We start from the raw sequence: 16,983 nt of genomic DNA on the forward strand, positions 1-16,983 counted from the left end.
TTAAGAGCTGTAGGATGAGGTTATTTAACATCTTGGAGTCTCAATTTTCCTATCTGTGAAGTGGGGATTACTATACCCTCCTTTGCAGGTTGAAGGCTAGCATAATTCCTAGATATAGTTAGTGCTCATATCATGATTCTGCTATCAACATTATTAAGCACATGTGAGTCCTTTTTTTTTTTAACATCTTTATTGGAGTATAATTGCTTTACAATGGTGTGTTAGTTTCCGCTGTATAACAAAGTGAATCAGCTATACATAAACATATATCCCCATATCTCTTCCCTCTTGCATCTCTCTCCCACCCTCCCTACCCCACCCCTCTAGGTGGACGCAAAGCACTGAGCCGATCTCCCTGTGCTACGTGGCTGCTTCCCACTAGCTACCTATTTTACATTTGGTAGTGTGTATGTGTCCATGACACTCTCTCACTCGCCCCAGCTTCCCCTTCCCCGTGTCCTCAAGTCCATTCTCTACATCAGCATCTTTATTCCTGTCCTGTCCCTAGGTTCTTCAGAACCATTTTGTTTTTTTTTAGATTCCATACATATGTGTTAGCATACGGTATTTGTTTTTCTCTTTCTGACTTACTTCACTCTGTATGACAGACTCTAGGTCCATCCACTGCACTACAAATAACTCAATTTCGTTTCTTTTTATGGCTGAGTAATATTCCATTATATATATGTGCCACAACTTCTTTATCCATTCATCTGTTGATGGACACTTAGGTTGCTTCCATGTCCTGGCTATTGTGAATAGAGCTGCAATGAACATTGTGGTACATGACCTTTTGGAATTATGGTTTTCTCAGGGTATATGCCCAGTAGTGGGATTGCTGGGTCATATGGTAGTTCTATTTTTAGTTTTTTAAGGAACCTCCATACTGTTCTCCATAGTGGCTGTATCAATTTACATTCCCACCAACAGTGCAAGAGGGTTTCCTTTTCTCCGCACCCTCTCCAGCATTTATTGTGTGTAGATTTTTTGATGATGGCCATTCTGACTGGTGTGAGGTGATACCTCATTGTAGTTTTGATTTGCATTTCTCTAATGATTAGTGATGTTGAGCATCCTTTCATGTGTTTGTTGGCAATCTGTATATCTTCTTTGGAGAAATGTCTATTTAGGTTTTCTGCCCATTTTTTGATTGGGTTGTTTGTTTTTTCAATATTGAGTTGTATGAGCTGCCTGTATATTTTGGAGATTAATCCTTTGTCAGTTGCTTCGTTTGCAAATACTCTCTCCCATTCTGAGGGTTGTCTTTTCATCTTGTTTATGGTTTCCTCTGCTGTGCAAAAGCTTTTAAGTTTCATTAGGTCCCATTTGTTTATTTTTGTTTTTATTTCTATTTCTCTAGGAGGTGGGTCAAAAAGGATCTTGCTGTGATTTATGTCATAGAGTGTTCGGCCTATGTTTTCCTCTAAGAGTTTTATAGTGTCTGGCCTTACATTTATTTTTGTGTATGGTGTTAGGGAGTGTTCTAATTTCATTCTTTTACATGTAGCTGTGCAGTTTTCCCAGCATCACTTATTGAATAGGCTGTCTTTTCTCCATTGTATATTCTTGCCTCCTTTATCAAAGATAAGGTGACCATATGTGCGTGGGTTTGTCATATATGGCCTTTATTATGTTGAGGTAAGTTCCCTCTATGCCTACTTTCTGGAGGGTTTTTATCATAAATGGGTGTTGAATTTTGTCAAAAGCCTTTTCTGCATCTATAGAGATGATCATATGGTTTTTCTCCTTCAATTTGTTAATATGGTTTATCACATTGATTTGCCTATATTGAAGAATCCTTGCATTCCTGGGATAAACCCCACTTGATCATGGTGTATGATCCTTTTAATGTGCTGTTGGATTCTGTTTGTTAGTATTTTGTTGAGGATTTTTGCATCTATCTTCATCAGTGATATTGGTCTGTAGTTTCCTTTGTTTGTGACATCTCTGTCTGGTTTTGGTATCAGGGTGATGGTGGCCTCGTAGAATGAGTTTGGGAGTGTTCCTCCCTCTGCTGTATTTTGGAAGAGTTTGGGAAGGATAGGTGTTAGCTCTTCTCTAAATATTTGGTAGAATTCGTCTGTGAAGCCATCTTGTCCTGGGCTTTTGTTTGCTGGAAGATTTTTAATCACAGTTTCAATTTCAGTGCTTGTGATTGGTCTGTTTATATTTTCTGTTTCTTCCTGGTTCAGTCTCGGGAGGTTGTGCTTTTCTAAGAATTTGTCCATTTCTTCCAGGTTGTCCATTTTACTGTCATATAGTTGCTTGTAGTAATCTCTCATGATCCTTTGTATTTCTGCAGTGTCAGTTGTTACTTCTACTTTTTCATTTCTAATTCTATTGACTTGAGTCTTCTCCCTTTTTTTCTTGATGAGTCTGGCTAATGGTTTATCAATTTTGTTTATCTTCTCAAAAAACCAGCTTTTAGTTTTATTGATCTTAGCTATTGTTTCATTTCTTTTTCATTTATTTCTGATCTGATCTTTATGATTTCTTTTCTTCTGCTCACTTTGGGGGTTTTTTGTTCTTCTTTCTCTAATTGCCTTAGGTGTAAGGTTAGGTTGTTTATTTGAGATGTTTCTTGTTTCTTGAGGTAGGATTGTATTGCTATAAACTTCCCTCTTAGAACTGCTTTTGCTGCATCCCATAGGTTTTGGGTCATCGTGTTTTCATTGTCATTTGTTTCTAGGTATTTTCTGATTTCCTCTTTGATTTCTACAGTGAACTCTTGGTTATTTAGTAGTGTATTGTTTAGCCTCCATGTGTTTGTATTTTTCACAGATTTTTTCCTGTCATTGATATCTAGTCTCATGGCGTTGTGGTCCGAAAAGATACTTGATACGATTTCAATTTTCTTAAATTTACCAAGGCTTGATTTGTGACCCAAGATATGATCTATCCTGGAGAATGTTCCACGAGCACTTGAGAAGAAAGTGTATTCTGTTGTTTTTGAATGGAATATCCTATAAATATCAATGAAGTACATCATGTTAAATGTATCATTTAAAGCTTGTGTTTCCTTATTTATTTTCATTTTGGATGATCTGTCCATTGGTGAAAGTAGGGTGTTAAAGTCCCCTACTATGATTGTGTTACTGTCGATTTCCCCTTTTATGGCTGTTAGCATTTGCCTTTGTATTGAGGTGCTCTTATGTTGGGTGCATAAATATTTACAATTGTTATACCTTCTTCTTGGGTTGATCCCTTGATCATTATGTAGTGTCCTTCTTTGTCTCTTGTAATAGTCTTTATTTTAAAGTATATTTTGTCTGATACGAGAATTGCTACTCCAGCTCAAAAGAATGGAATATCTTTTTTCATCCCCTCACTTTCAGTCTGTATGTGTCCCTAGGTCTGAAGTGGGTCTCTTGTAGGCAGAATATATACGGGTATGGTTTTTGTATCCATTCAGCCAATCTATGTCTTTTGGTTGAAGCATTTAATCCATTTACATTGAAGGTAGTTATCAATATGTGTGTTCCTATTACCATTTTCTTAATTGTTTTGGATTTGTTATTGTGGGTCTTCTCCTTCTCTTGTGTTTCCTGCCTAGAGAAGTTCCTTTAGCATTTGTTGTAAAGCTGGTTTGGTGGTGCTGAATTCTCTTAGCTTTTGCTTGCCTGTAAAGGTTTTAATTTCTCCATGGAATCTGACTGAGATCCTTGCTGGGTAGAGTAATCTTGGTTGGAGGTTTTTCTCTTTCATCACTTTAAATATGTCCTGCCACTCCCTTCTGGCTTGCAGAGTTTCTGCTGAAAGATCAGCTGTTAACCTTATGGGGATTCCCTTGTATGTTATTTGTTGCTTTTCCCTTGCTGCTTTTAATAGTTTTTCTTTGTATTTAATTTTTGATAGTTTGATTAATATGTGCCTATCATTAATATGATAATTTCATTAATGTGTGTTTCTCCTTGGATTTATCCTGTATGGGACTCTCTGTGTTTCCTGGACTAGATTGACTATTTCCTTTCCCATATTAGGGAAGTTTTCAACTATAATCTCTTCATATATTTTCTCAGTCCCTTTTTTTTTCTGTTCTTCTTCTGGGACCCCTATAATTCGAATGTTGGTGCATTTAATGTTGTCCCAGATGTCTCTTAGACTGTCCTCAATTCTTTTCATTCTTTTTTCTTTATTCTGCTCTTTGGTAGTTATTTCCACTATTTTATCTTCCAGGTCATTATCTGTTCTTCTGCCTCAGTTATTCTGCTATTGATTCCTTCTAGAGAATTTTTAATTTCATTTATTGTGTTGTTCATCATTGTTTCTTTGCTCTTTAGTTTTCCTAGGTCCTTGTTAAATGTTTCTTGTATTTTCTCCATTCTATTTCCAAGATTTTGGATCATTTTTACTATCATTACCCTGAATTCTTTTTCAGGTAGACTGCCTATTTCCTCTTCATTTGTTTGGTCTGGTGGGTTTTTACCGTGCTCCTTCATCTGCTATGTATTTCTCTGTCTTCTCATTTTGCTTAACTTACTGTGTTTGGGGTCTGCTGTTTGCAGGCTGCAGGTTCGTAGTTCCTGTTGTTTTTGGTGTCTGCTCCTGGTGGGTAAGGTTGGTTCAGTGGGTTTTGTAGGCTTCCTGGTGGAGGGGACTGGTGCCTGTTTTCTGGTGGATGAGGCTGGAACTTGTCTTTCTGGTGGGCAGGACCGTGTCAGGTGGTGTGTTTTGGGGTGTCTGTTAACTTATTATGATTTTAGGCAGCCGCTCTAGTAATGGGTGGGGTTGTGTTCCTGTCTTGCTAGTTGTTTGGCATAGGGTGTCCAGCACTGTAGCTTGCTGGTCATTGAGTGGAGCTGGGTCTTCACACTGAGATGGAGATCTCTGATAGAGATTTCACTGTTTGATATTACGTGGGGCCGGGAAGTCCCTGGTGGACCAATGTTCTGAACTTGGCTCTCCCACCTCAGGAGCTCAGGCCTGACACCCGGCTAGAGCACCAAGACCCTGTCAGCAACATGGCTCGGAAGAAAAGGGAGAAAAAGAAAGAATGAAAGAAAGAAAAATAAAATAAAATAATTAAAATAAGAAATAAAAAATATATTATTAAAAGTAAAAGAATAAAAAAGTAATAAAAAAAAGAAAGAAAGAAAGAAGAGAGCAACCAAACCAAAAAACATATCCACCAATGATAAGAAGCGCTAAAAACTATACTAAAACAAACTAACAAAAAAACGGACAGACAGAACACTAGGACAAATGGTAAAAGCAAAGGTATACAGACAAAATCACACAAAGAAGCATTCACATACACACTCACAAAGGGAGAAAAAGGAAAAATATATATATATATAAAAAAAAGGAAGAGAGCAACCAAATCAATAAACAAATCTACCAATGATAATAAGCTCTAAATACTAAACTAAGATAAACATATAAATCAGAAACAAATTAGATGCAGAAAGAAAACCCCAAGTCTACAGTTGCTCCCAAAGTCCACTGCCTCAATTTTGGGATGATTTGTTGTCTATTCAGGTATTCCACAGATGCAGGGTATATCAGTTTGATTGTGGAGATTTAATCCACTGCTCCTGAGGCTGCATGGAGAGATTTCCCTTTCTCTTCTTTGTTCGCACAGCTCCTGGGGTTCAGCTTTGGATTTGGCCCCGCCTCTGCATGTAGGTCTCCTGAGGTCATCTGTTGCCACCCAGACATGATGGGGTTAAAGTAGCAGCTGATTAGGGGGCTCAGGCTCACTCAGGCCAGGGGCAAGGAGGGTTACGGAATGTGGGGCGAGCCTGCAGCAGCAGAGGCCGGAGTGACGTTGCAACAGCCTGAGGTGCACCGTGTACTCCTGGGGAAGCTGTCCCTGGATCAGGGGACTGTGGCAGTGGCGGGCTGCACAGGCTTCCGGGAGGGGAGGTGTGGATAGTGACCTGTGCTTGCACACAGGCTTCTTGGTGGCTGCAGCAGCAGCCTTAGCGTCTCATGTCCGTCTCTGGTGTCCGCGCTGATAGCCGCGGCTCGTGTCCGTCTCTGGAGCTTGTGTAGGCGGTGCTCTGAATCTCCTCTCCTCACACACCCTGAAACAATGGTCTCTTGCCTCTTAGGTAGTTCCAGACTTTTTCCTGGACTCCCTCCCGGCTAGCTGTGGTGCACTAGCCCCCTTCAGGCTGTGTTCACGCAGCCAACCCCAGTCCTCTCCCTGGGATCTGACCTCCGAAGCCCGAGCCTCAGCTCCCAGCCCCCACCTGCCCCAGTGGGTGAGCAGACAAGCCTCTCGGGCTGGTGAGTGCTGGTCCTCACTGATCCTCTGTGCAGGAATCTCTCCACTTTACCCTCTGCACCCCTGTTGCTGTGCTCTCCTCCATGGCTCTGTAGCTTACCCCCTGCCGTCTCCGCTAGTGAAGGGGCTTCCTAGTGTGTGGAAACTCTTCCTCCTTCACAGCTCCCTCCCAGATGTGCAGGTCCCACCCCTATTCTTTTGTCTCTGGGTTTTCTTTTTTCTTTTTCCATGCCAAGGTACGTGGGGAGTTTCTTGCCTTTTGGGAAGTCTGAGGTCTTCTGCCAGCATTCAGTAGGTGTTCTGTAGGAGCTGTTCCTCATGTAGATGTATTTTTGATGTATTTGTGGTGAGGAAAGTGATCTCCATTTCTTACTCCTCCGCCATCCTGAAGCTGTCTCTGAGTCCTCCATTTTTTATGAGAAACTGAGATCTTTAGGTTGATGATTTAAGATACAGTGTAACACAGAGGCAGAGGGTAGGCTGCAAAAAATTCATGATGTAGGGCAGAGTCTTGGAGTATGGAATTTAGGGATAGGATATCTTCCAGTTTGAGGAAGGATGGCTGCTGAGCTACAAAGCTACTGGAGAAACAGTAACCTTAGTTCTTATTATAGCAAGGGATAATAATTCCCTCATTCCCTGCAGCATCCCTGTGCCAGCCTGGGAGAAATCTTCCTATGCCCCTGTCTCTGGGCAGGTTTATTCACACTTCTGGCCAGATCATGGCCTCACTGCTGGCTGCCTCACCTTCCATCCACCTTCCCAGATGCATCTGTTGAATGTTTCTAAAATGCTAATGTTGCCATTTCACTCCTCTGGTTAAAAGTCCCCATCACCTTCAGGGCAAAGTTAAATTCCTTAGCACACAAAACCTTTGCTATGGACTGAATATTTGTATCTCCCTAAAATTCATGTGTTTAAGCCTAATCCTCCGTGTGATGAGGTGTTTAAGTTATGAGGGAGGAGTCCTCATGAATGGGATTAGTGCCCTTATAAAAGAGGGCTCAGAGAGCTCCCTTGCCCCTTCCTCCATGTGGGGACACAACAAGAAGACGGCTGTCTGTGAATCAGGAAGGGGATCCCCACCAGACACCAAATCTGTTGGCACCATGATCTTGGACTTTCCAACCTCCAGAACCTGAGCAATAAATGTTTGGTTTTTAAGTCACCCAGTGTATGGTATATTTGTTATACAGCCCAAACTGACTGAGGCACTTGCGAGAGGGGACCCTTTCTAACTCCTCCCACCTCAATTTTGTCCACTTGTTTGTGTGCATCTAAGTCTTGCAATTTGGTGCCTTGGCATGCACTGTGCTCTCCCTGGAACCCTCTTCCCTTTCTTCGTCCAACTCCCTCCCCTTCTTCCTTCAAGGCTCAGCTCCGACACCCCTCCTACCAGGTTTTCATGATGCAAGACCAGCATCTGGTCTCAGGTGACTTGATGGGGCACAACAGCTGCCCCCATACATTGCTTTCCATGAAGTAGCTCTCAGGGGAGATGAGGGGGTCACAGGGTGAGAGTTGGAGTTGGGTTTCTTATAAATCTGTGAGGGTGGGTGTTCAACCAGCAATATTCACTACTGTGGCTTTTGTCAACATAGGAATCCCTCAGGGCGATGAGGCTTGCGGGGAATGGTAAGCAAACACTGAGGAGCCCAGCTTCTTCGGCAAGGTTGTTCCTGTCCCAGTTGGTAGAGGGTGAACATCCATTGCATTTTAGTTTAATTTTAGTTTACTTTTATTGTTTCTTTATGTCTTTGCTGGGATTTTAAACGAGATTTTAAAAAAAGGTAGTCATAGGACAGGCTCTGACCTCCTCTCTGGACTTGGTGTTTTATTTTGTTTTCAGATCACTATGTCAAATTTATTATAGAATAAACTTAAACTTAAATTATTTTTATCAAACTGTGCTTAAAACACAATGGAATTTAAAAATATTTAGAATATTAAATTTTTTTTATTGAAGTATAGTTGCTGTACAGTATTACATAAGTTACAGGTATATGATATAGTGATTCACAATTTGTAAAGGCTATACTCCATTTATAGTTGATATAAAATATTGGCTATATTCCTCATGTCATACAATATATCCTTGTAGTTTATTTTATACCTAATAGTTTGTACCTCTTAATCTCCTACCCCTATGTTGCCCCTCCCCTCGTCCGTCTCCCCACTGGTAACCACTAGTTTGTTCTCACAGTGGAGTTTTTAGGGCATATAAAGTTTAAAAAATATTTTTCTAATTTTGAAATAATTTTAAATTTGTAGAGAAGTTGCAATGATAGTACAGAGAGTTCCCGTAATGTTGTCATCTTATGTTTCTGTGGTCCATTTGTCACAACTAAGACACCAACATTGCAACTTAACTATTAACTAAATTCCAGATTTTATTTGGATTTCACCAGTTCTTCTACTAATGTCTTTTTTTCTGTCCAGGATTCAATCCAGAGTCCCATGTTGCATTTAGTCTCATGCCTCCTTAATCTCCTCTGGTCTTCGATGGTTTCTCAGTCTTTCCTTGTTTTTCAGGATCTCGATAGTTTTGAGGAGTGCTAGACAGGTATTTTGTAGAATTGGACTTGGTGATTTTAACCAAGGTTTGGCCCCCCTCACTCATCACATCAATAAAAGCCTCTCCTGAAATTTACCAATGGCATGAACATTTCAGATGAGCCTGCCATCTGTGGTGCCCCTGGAACACAGGAGAGACCCATCTGGGAGACAGAGATCTCTCAAATTCAGGTGTTTTCTCTGGAGGGGATTTTGTCTGTAGGCCCATCACAAAGTTGGATGAGACTTTGGCCAAGGCCAGGGTAGCAGATCTGTGCTAAAAAATTTAAGATTTACTTCCTTGCCATGGGAGGCTGAGTTCCAAATCCTAGCCTGTGTGCAGCCTGCTGCACCAAATAATGAGGCACTGGGTGCTTTTTAAGGCAGCTGACCTTTGGAGCAAATTATCCAAGGAAATCTGATTAGCCAGTTCACTGGGTTCCTGCAAAACGGATCTTGGTGTATTTCTGCTGCAGAAATGTCAGCATAATTGTAGTTCCTGGAGCTCAAAGAGCTTCTTTCTCATTGTTTCCATCCTTTGGAGAAAAGAAAAAAACCAAACAAACAAAACCCAAGCCCCCAAAGAATTATTCTTTGATTTATATTCTTTGCTTTTGCACATGGTTCAGAAGCTGTTTCTGGCTGTATTTACAACTTTATTAATCATGGGAACAGCCCGAACATCATTTAAACAAACAAGACAAAAAAAAAAAAAAAATCCATCCCCAAATAGATGATGTGAGCTTAATAGAGATAGCCCAGCCAAAGACCCTAAATAAATAAACTGACTTTAATTCAAGGGAAGGAACATGGGGTGGTAATTACTTGAGGCTGTGTGCCATGTGATGTAACCAAATTCAAAACTCACTAATTTCATTATTTTAATGCAAGTCTGCATCCCATTCATTAGGCTGACATATGACTAGCCATTAGTAACAGTTCATTTCTAAAGCTATGGTGGAGAAAGCGTGATTGGAAATGAGTGAGGGCCAGGCCTGGTGGAAGTTGACAGTGCTCAGAAGGGGACTTCTGGATGGGATTTGTGGAAGGGGCAGGGAGCGCAGGAGGAAAATTGCTAATTTGGATGGAGGCGGCAAACCATAGAGTCAAAATACAGGCCTTAGATCCAGAGACACCCAGGTTCAAATTCTGGGTCTGCCTCATACTAGCATGTTACATCCTTTCTCGGAGCTTAATTTTCCTTATCTGTGAAATGGGGATAATAATAGTCCATACCTCATAGAATTGCTTGTGATGATTCAATGAGGTAGTTGTTTACAGTGTTTAGTTTAGGTCCTGGCACATAGTAAGCTTTTTTAAAAAAAATTGAAGTATAGTTGATTTACAATGTTGTGTTAGTTTCAAGTGTACAGCAAAGTGACTCAGTTTTATATATATATTCTTTTTCATATTCTTTTCCATTATAGTTTATTACAAGATATTGAATATAGTTCCCTGTGCCATACAGTAGGTCCTTGTTGTTTATCTGTTTTATATATAGTAGTGTGTATCTGCTAATTTGAAACTCCTAATTTATCCCCTTCCCCCTTCTCCTTTGGTAACCATAAGTTTGTTTTCTGTCCGTGATTCTGTTTCAGTTTTGTAAATAAATTCATTTGTATCATATTTTAGATTTCACTATAGGTAATATTATATGATACTTGTCTTTGTCTGACTTACTTCACTTAGTATGATAGTCTCTAGGTCTATCCATGTTGCTGCAAATGGCATTAATTCATTCTTTTTTATAGCTGAGTAATACTCCATTGTGTGTGTGTGTGTGTGTGTATATATATATATATATATATATATATATATCACATCTTCTTTATCCATTCATCTGTTGATGGACATTTAGGTTGCATCCATGACTTGGCTACTGTACATAGTGCTGCTATGAACATTGGGGTATGTGTATCTTTTTGAATTAGAGTTTGTGTCTTTTCTGGATATTTGCCCAGGAGTGGGATTGCAAAATCATATGGTAGCTCTATTTTTAGTTTTTTAAGGAACCTCCATACTGTTTTCCATAGTGGCTGCACCAATTTACATTCCCACCAGCAGTGTAAGAGGGTTCCCTTTTCTCCACACCCTCTCCAGCATTTATTATTTGGCATTTACTATTTGTAGACTTCTCGATGATGGCCATTCTGACTGGTGTGAGGTGATACCTCATTGTAGTTTTGATTTGCATTTCTCTGATAATTAGCAATGTTGAGCATCTTTTCATGAGGCACATTGTAAGCTTTTAATAAGTGGTAACAATGATGGAGATGATGTTGCTATTATTAGGTAACAGTATTTTAGGACTAGGAGATTTTGCTGTTGAGGAAACTGAGGCTGATAAGGGTAAGGTAAGTTGTCCAAGTTCACCCTGTTACTCAGATTCCTGATTCCCAATATAATTCTCTTAAAACATAGCTTTTTATTATTTCATTTTCAAATAGACAGTTTATTCACATGATTCAAAAATTTAAAAATAAGCGTATGTCAGCGTATCCAGCAAAAAGTATTCCTCCTATTTCTGACACCACCTTTTCATAGGCAGCCATTGTTAGCAGTTTCTTCTTTATCTTTGTAGAATTTCAGGCATATACAAGTAAATATAAATGTATATACATTCCTTTTAAAAAATTACACAGACAGTTCTGTATCCTGCCTTTTTAACTTACAATGTGTCTTGCTTATCTTTCTGTATCAGGTTAATAATAGTTCTTTCATTCTTATTCATAATTTTATATTTTTCTATTATATGGATGTATCATGATTTATTTAATTATTGCCCTCTTGATAGACAGTTAGGCTAACTCCAATCTTTTGCTATTATGAACCACATTGCAGTGAATAACATTGTGCATATGTCGTCTTGCACAGGTGTGTGTATACCTGTAGGATAAATTTCCAAAAGTAGAACTGATAAGTCAAAGGGTGAGTACATTTGTACCTCTGATAGTGCTCAGAGGTCCAGAGGTGCTTGGGGTGGTGATTTAGCAATTAGCATGAGCTTCCACCTGTGAGGAAGCCCATTTCCCAGGTGCTGTTGACTGAAGGTTTCTGTGTTCTTGTATCCCCCACGTCCATTCATATGTTGAAACCTATCTCCAGTGTGGTGGTATTTGAAGGTGGTGCCTTTGGGAGATGATTAAGTCATGAAAGTGGAGTCCTCATGAATGGGATTAGTGCCCTTGTGAAATGGGGGCCTCAAAGAACTCCCCTCCCCCTTCCACCTTGTGAGGATACAGAGAGAAGATGGCCATCTATGTGCCAGGAAGCAAGCTCTCACCAGACACCGAATCGGCCAGCACCTTGATCTTGGACTTCCCAGCGTCCAGAACTGTGAGCAATAAATTTCTGTTGCTTATAAGCCACCCAACCTGTGGTATTTTGTTTTAGCTGCCTGAATGGAGTAAGACACCTGATGGCCAGTATATATATATATATATATATATATATATATATATATATGTGTGTGTGTGTGTGTGTGTGTGTGTATGTATATATATATACACACACACACATTATATGTCTGTATCTATATCTGAATGACATGTTGTTTAAAGAACATGTGGCAAGATGAAGGCTCGGAGATAATGATGTCACTGGAAAGACAGAAGATGGGGAAGCCGGATTATGTTGCAAAGAGAGCATAGAATGTCAAGTAAGATGGGCCTGGGCTTGAATCTTGACTCTGCTACTCATGGCTTTGTGGTCTCAGGTAGGTTGCTTCGCCTCTCTGAGCTCAGTATCCTCGCCTGTAAAACGGAGATGATAATACTTCCATCACAGGCTGCTGGAAGGATTAAAGGAGAGCATATAGAAAGTAGTTAGCATGATGCCTGACACATAGTGGGTGCTCAGTATGTAACTGGGCCTAAGATCATAATGACTCATAATTAACCAGCATTATGTTATATATTATATAAACTATACTATATTAGTGGGGAATAGCTAACATTTATTGAGTGTTTATTATGTGACAGGCACTGTGCCTCACTGCTTCTCATGAAACATCCCACTTACACCTTAGAACAATTCTGTGAAGTACTCTTGTTATCCTCACTTTATGGATGAGGAAATGGAGGTAAGAAAGCTGAGTACTTTGTTCAGTGAAACACAGCTAGTAAGTGGTAGAGATTTTATTTGAACTGAAGCAGCCTGTCTGTGAAGGCTCCTTTGATCCCATTTCCTGTTCTCTTGACCTTACTTTGCGGGGAAGGAGCTGGCTCTCCAGAGAGAAGAGGACATCATGGAGGCAACATTTATCCCTCAGAGCAGTCAGTCCCTTTCCCATCTCCTAGGCAGACATCATTCTGATCTGAAAGATTCAAGAACACTTCCCTGTCAGCTTCTCCTAAAACGGTCCAAGACTTATGCTGTGTGATGAATACCAAATCAGATAAAGATTTTTATCCTTATGTGAAGAATGAATACACTGCCCAAACAACTTCACTCTTGATTAAAGATACCCAAGATTCATCCCCTGAAAGTTGTGTGTTTTCCTAGGATCTTGGGAAAATTGAAATAAGAAGACACTAAAAAGGAAGCTGTGTGAGGACAGGGATTTTTGTTTTGTTGTCTTTTGTAATGCCAGTGATTAAAAAATGCCTGGCACCATAGGAAGCACTCATGCTAAATGGAGGCATGGATAAATGCATGAACTCAAGAGAAAAAGACTCTTTGCCACAGAATCCTAAGAGATTTTATTGTCCTTGTTGTCATAGAAACCATGCAGATATCCCACCAAGCATGACATCAATGACCACCCATTTATACATAATGTGGTAGGAGAGAAAGGAACTGCTTTTCAGGTGGGGCATTTTGATTGGAGGGGGTCTCTGATTCAGAGAGTGAGGTGGGCTCCTTTTGCCTTGAGAGCTCTTGGCATTTGACAATCCTTGGCATTTATTCATAAGCGTGGATGAATTTGAGATTTACTTAGACATCTTGGCATGCAACGCCAAATCTCTAAATTCCTAAATTTATTTACCAGTTAGGGGAAGCATATTCCCAGCTATAATTTTATTTACAAAGGGCTCTAATCTGGTGTGCGTCTGAAGGCATGTTTGTTTAACAAGTTACTCAATTAGCCGGCAAGGAAAGAACAAAGGAAAGTCATTATGCAGATGTATGCCCATTCAAAGCCATTCTGCCTTTAAGATGCTTTCTTTGCAGTGAGGGAGGAGAGATTCCAAGTCTGAAAGTTTTCCGTCCCTGTTGTGCTTACTGCTAATTCTCTTCTAATATTAGACTGCGAATGATTAATAATATTGCATTTCAACACTCTTAGATTTGTCAATTTTTTTCAGTCTAAAAGTATATAATTACAGATTATTTTAAAAACTGGGAAAGGAAATCAAACATGAGCCACACTCTAACTCATCCACAAACTCTTTGATACATTTCTTTGAGTATTTTTCTATACATAGTTTAACATATTTATAATCCTAATGCACATATGTAGTGAGTATTACGTTTTCCACCTATGGCATGTTACAATTGTTTTGACTTCTATTATGAAAATTTCAAACACATAGAAAAGAATATAGAATAGTATAATAAACCACCACATATTCATCATTTAGAATTAGCACTAAATATTTGCTATATTTCTTTTGTTTATACGTGTGTGTTTTTTCTAAAATGTTTTAAATTAAATAACACACTTCATGCTATTGAACCTTAAATTAGTGGTTCTCAACTGAGAGCGATTTTGACCCCCTCAGGGGATATTTGGCAACGTCTGGAGATATTTTTGGTTGTCACAAGGGGAATGCTCATGTAGTGGGTAGAGCCCAGGGTTACCCCTGAACATCCTACAATGCACAGGACAGTCCCCCCTCCCCCGCCCCAACAGAGAACCATCTTTTCCGCAGTTAGTGCTGAGATTGAAGAACTTTGCCCTAAATTACTGAGAACGCGTTTTCTTTTTTATACATTTTATTTATTTATTTATTTTTGGCTGCGTTGGCTCTTTGTTCCTGTGCGTGGGCTTTCTCTAGTTGTGGCGAGCAGGGGCTACTCTTCGTTGCGGTGCGCAGGCTTCTCATTGCGGTGGCTTCTCTTTTTGCAGAGCATGGGCTCTAGGCGCGTGGGCTTCAGTAGTTGTGGCATGCAGGATCAGTAGTTGTGGCTTGTGGGCTCTAGAGCGCAGGCTCAGTAGTTGTGGCACACGGGCTTAGTTGCTGCACGGCATGTGGGATCTTCCCAGACCAGGGCTTGAACCTGTGTCCCCTGCATTGGCAGGTGGACTCTTAACCACTGTGCCACCAGGGAAGCCCAGAATGCATTTTCTAAAATGTAAATTTCCACATAACCACATATCACCATCAATTCTAACAAAGTTAAACATAATTCCTTAAAATCATCTAATTATGAGTCCATATTTCCCCAGAATTCCCCTAGAATGTCTTTCACATCTGGTTATAACAAACATTTTCTCATTTTATTAACACTCTTTATAGAATATCATTCCAAATGACTATAAAATAGTCTATTGACTGTATTCACCAAAATTTATTCAAAGGATCCACTATTTGGGGGCATTAGTTTTGCTTCCATGTTTTAAGTAAATATTTATGTAAACAACAATAGTTTACTTCTTTTCAAACTTCATGCCTTTTATTTATTTATTTATTTTACTTGCCTTATGTCCTGGCTAGGAACTTCAGTAAATATTGAACATAAATACTGAAATATTTAGTGAACATCAAACAGTGTTTAGAGTGGTCATCCTTGCCTTGTTTCTGATTTTAGGAGAAAAAGTTTTAATGTTTTCCATTAATTATTATATAAACTGTACTTTTTTAGTTACACTGATAGGTGTAATTTATCATATTGAAGACATTGCTGTCTATTCCTAGTTACTAAGTGTTTTTGTCATAAAAGATTCATGATTTTTGTCAAATGCTTTTTCTGCATATTTTGAGATAATCAAATAATTTCTCTTTTATTCTGTTAGTGTGAGGAATTACTTTGATTTTCATGTTAAACTAACCTTGCTTTCTTGGAATAAAACCTGCTTGGTCATGAGGTATTATCCTTTCTATATGTTGTTAATATTTTGTTTAAAATTTTTTGTCTGTGTCCATGAGAGATATTGGCCTGTTATTTATTTATTTTTTTCTTGTAATATCTTTGTCAGACTTTGGTATCAGGGTTATGCTGGCCTTGTAGATTAAGTTGAGAGGTGGTACCTCCTCCTTCATTTTCCGAGTCTGTGCAGAATTGATGTTATTTCTCCCTTAAATACTTTGTAGAGTTCACTAGTGAACCACATGTCCTTGAAGTTTGTTTTTGTTTTTGTGGAAAGGTTTTTGTTACAAATTCAGTTTCTTCAATAGATAGAGGGTTATTTATTTTCGTTGTCTTCAGGGTTGGTAATTTGTAGTTTCATTTAATTGATATTAATTTTTGTATTATTGTCATAATATTCTTTTAATATTTATGTTTTTAAATATCTGTAGGACCTGTAGTGATGTTCCGTTTTCATTCTTGATGTTGATAATTTGTGTTTTCTCTCTTTTTTCCTTGATTATTGTTGAGACTTTGTATTTACACTTTACTTTTAGTATTTTCTTCTATTTACTTTAGGTTCTTCTACTTAAGATGGAAGAGTAGATAATCAATTTCATACTTTTCTTTCATACTTCTTTATTTACTTAACTTTTAAAAATTGAAGTATAGTTGATTTACAATGTTGTGTTAATTATTGCTGTACAGCAAAGTGATTCAGTTTTATATATATATATATATATATATATATATATACACACATTGTTTTTTGAAATATTCTTTTCCATTATGATTTATCATAGGATATTGAATATAGTTCTCTGTGCTATACAGTAGGACCTTGTTGTTTATCCATTCTATATATAAAACTTTACGTCTGCTCACCCCAACCTCCAACTTCATCCCTCTCCCAGCCCTCTCCCCCTTGGCAACCACCAGTCCATATTTCTTTAAATAAGTATTTAAAGCCATAAATTTCCCATTAAGCACTGATTTAGCTTTACCCCAGAAATTTTGATATGTTTTCATTATTATTCAATTCAAAATATTTTCTAATTTCCTTTGTGATTTCTTCTTTAATTCATGGGTTATTTAGGAAAGCGTTGTTTTATTTCCCAGTACTTTGGGGATTTCTAGATATCTCACTGTTAATGATTTCTACTTTCATTCTATTGTGTCCTCTGTATGAT

The 16,983-nt window shown here is 38.8% G+C and overlaps 1 long non-coding RNA gene across 1 annotated transcript in view; it reads right to left on the bottom strand.

Annotated features, from left to right (window-relative positions):
* Positions 1–522: 522 nt before the first annotated feature.
* The window catches only part of LOC309646347, a 474,351-nt gene continuing 457,890 nt past the window's right edge, over positions 523–16,983 (bottom strand). The window contains exon 2 of the long non-coding RNA XR_014255310.1: positions 523–949. This is a non-coding gene — a long non-coding RNA (uncharacterized lncRNA). The remainder of the gene's footprint in view (positions 950–16,983) is intronic.

Source organism: Balaenoptera physalus (genome assembly GCF_965194825.1).
Source record: "Balaenoptera physalus genome assembly, chromosome: 16".
Lineage (NCBI taxonomy): Eukaryota > Metazoa > Chordata > Mammalia > Artiodactyla > Balaenopteridae > Balaenoptera > Balaenoptera physalus.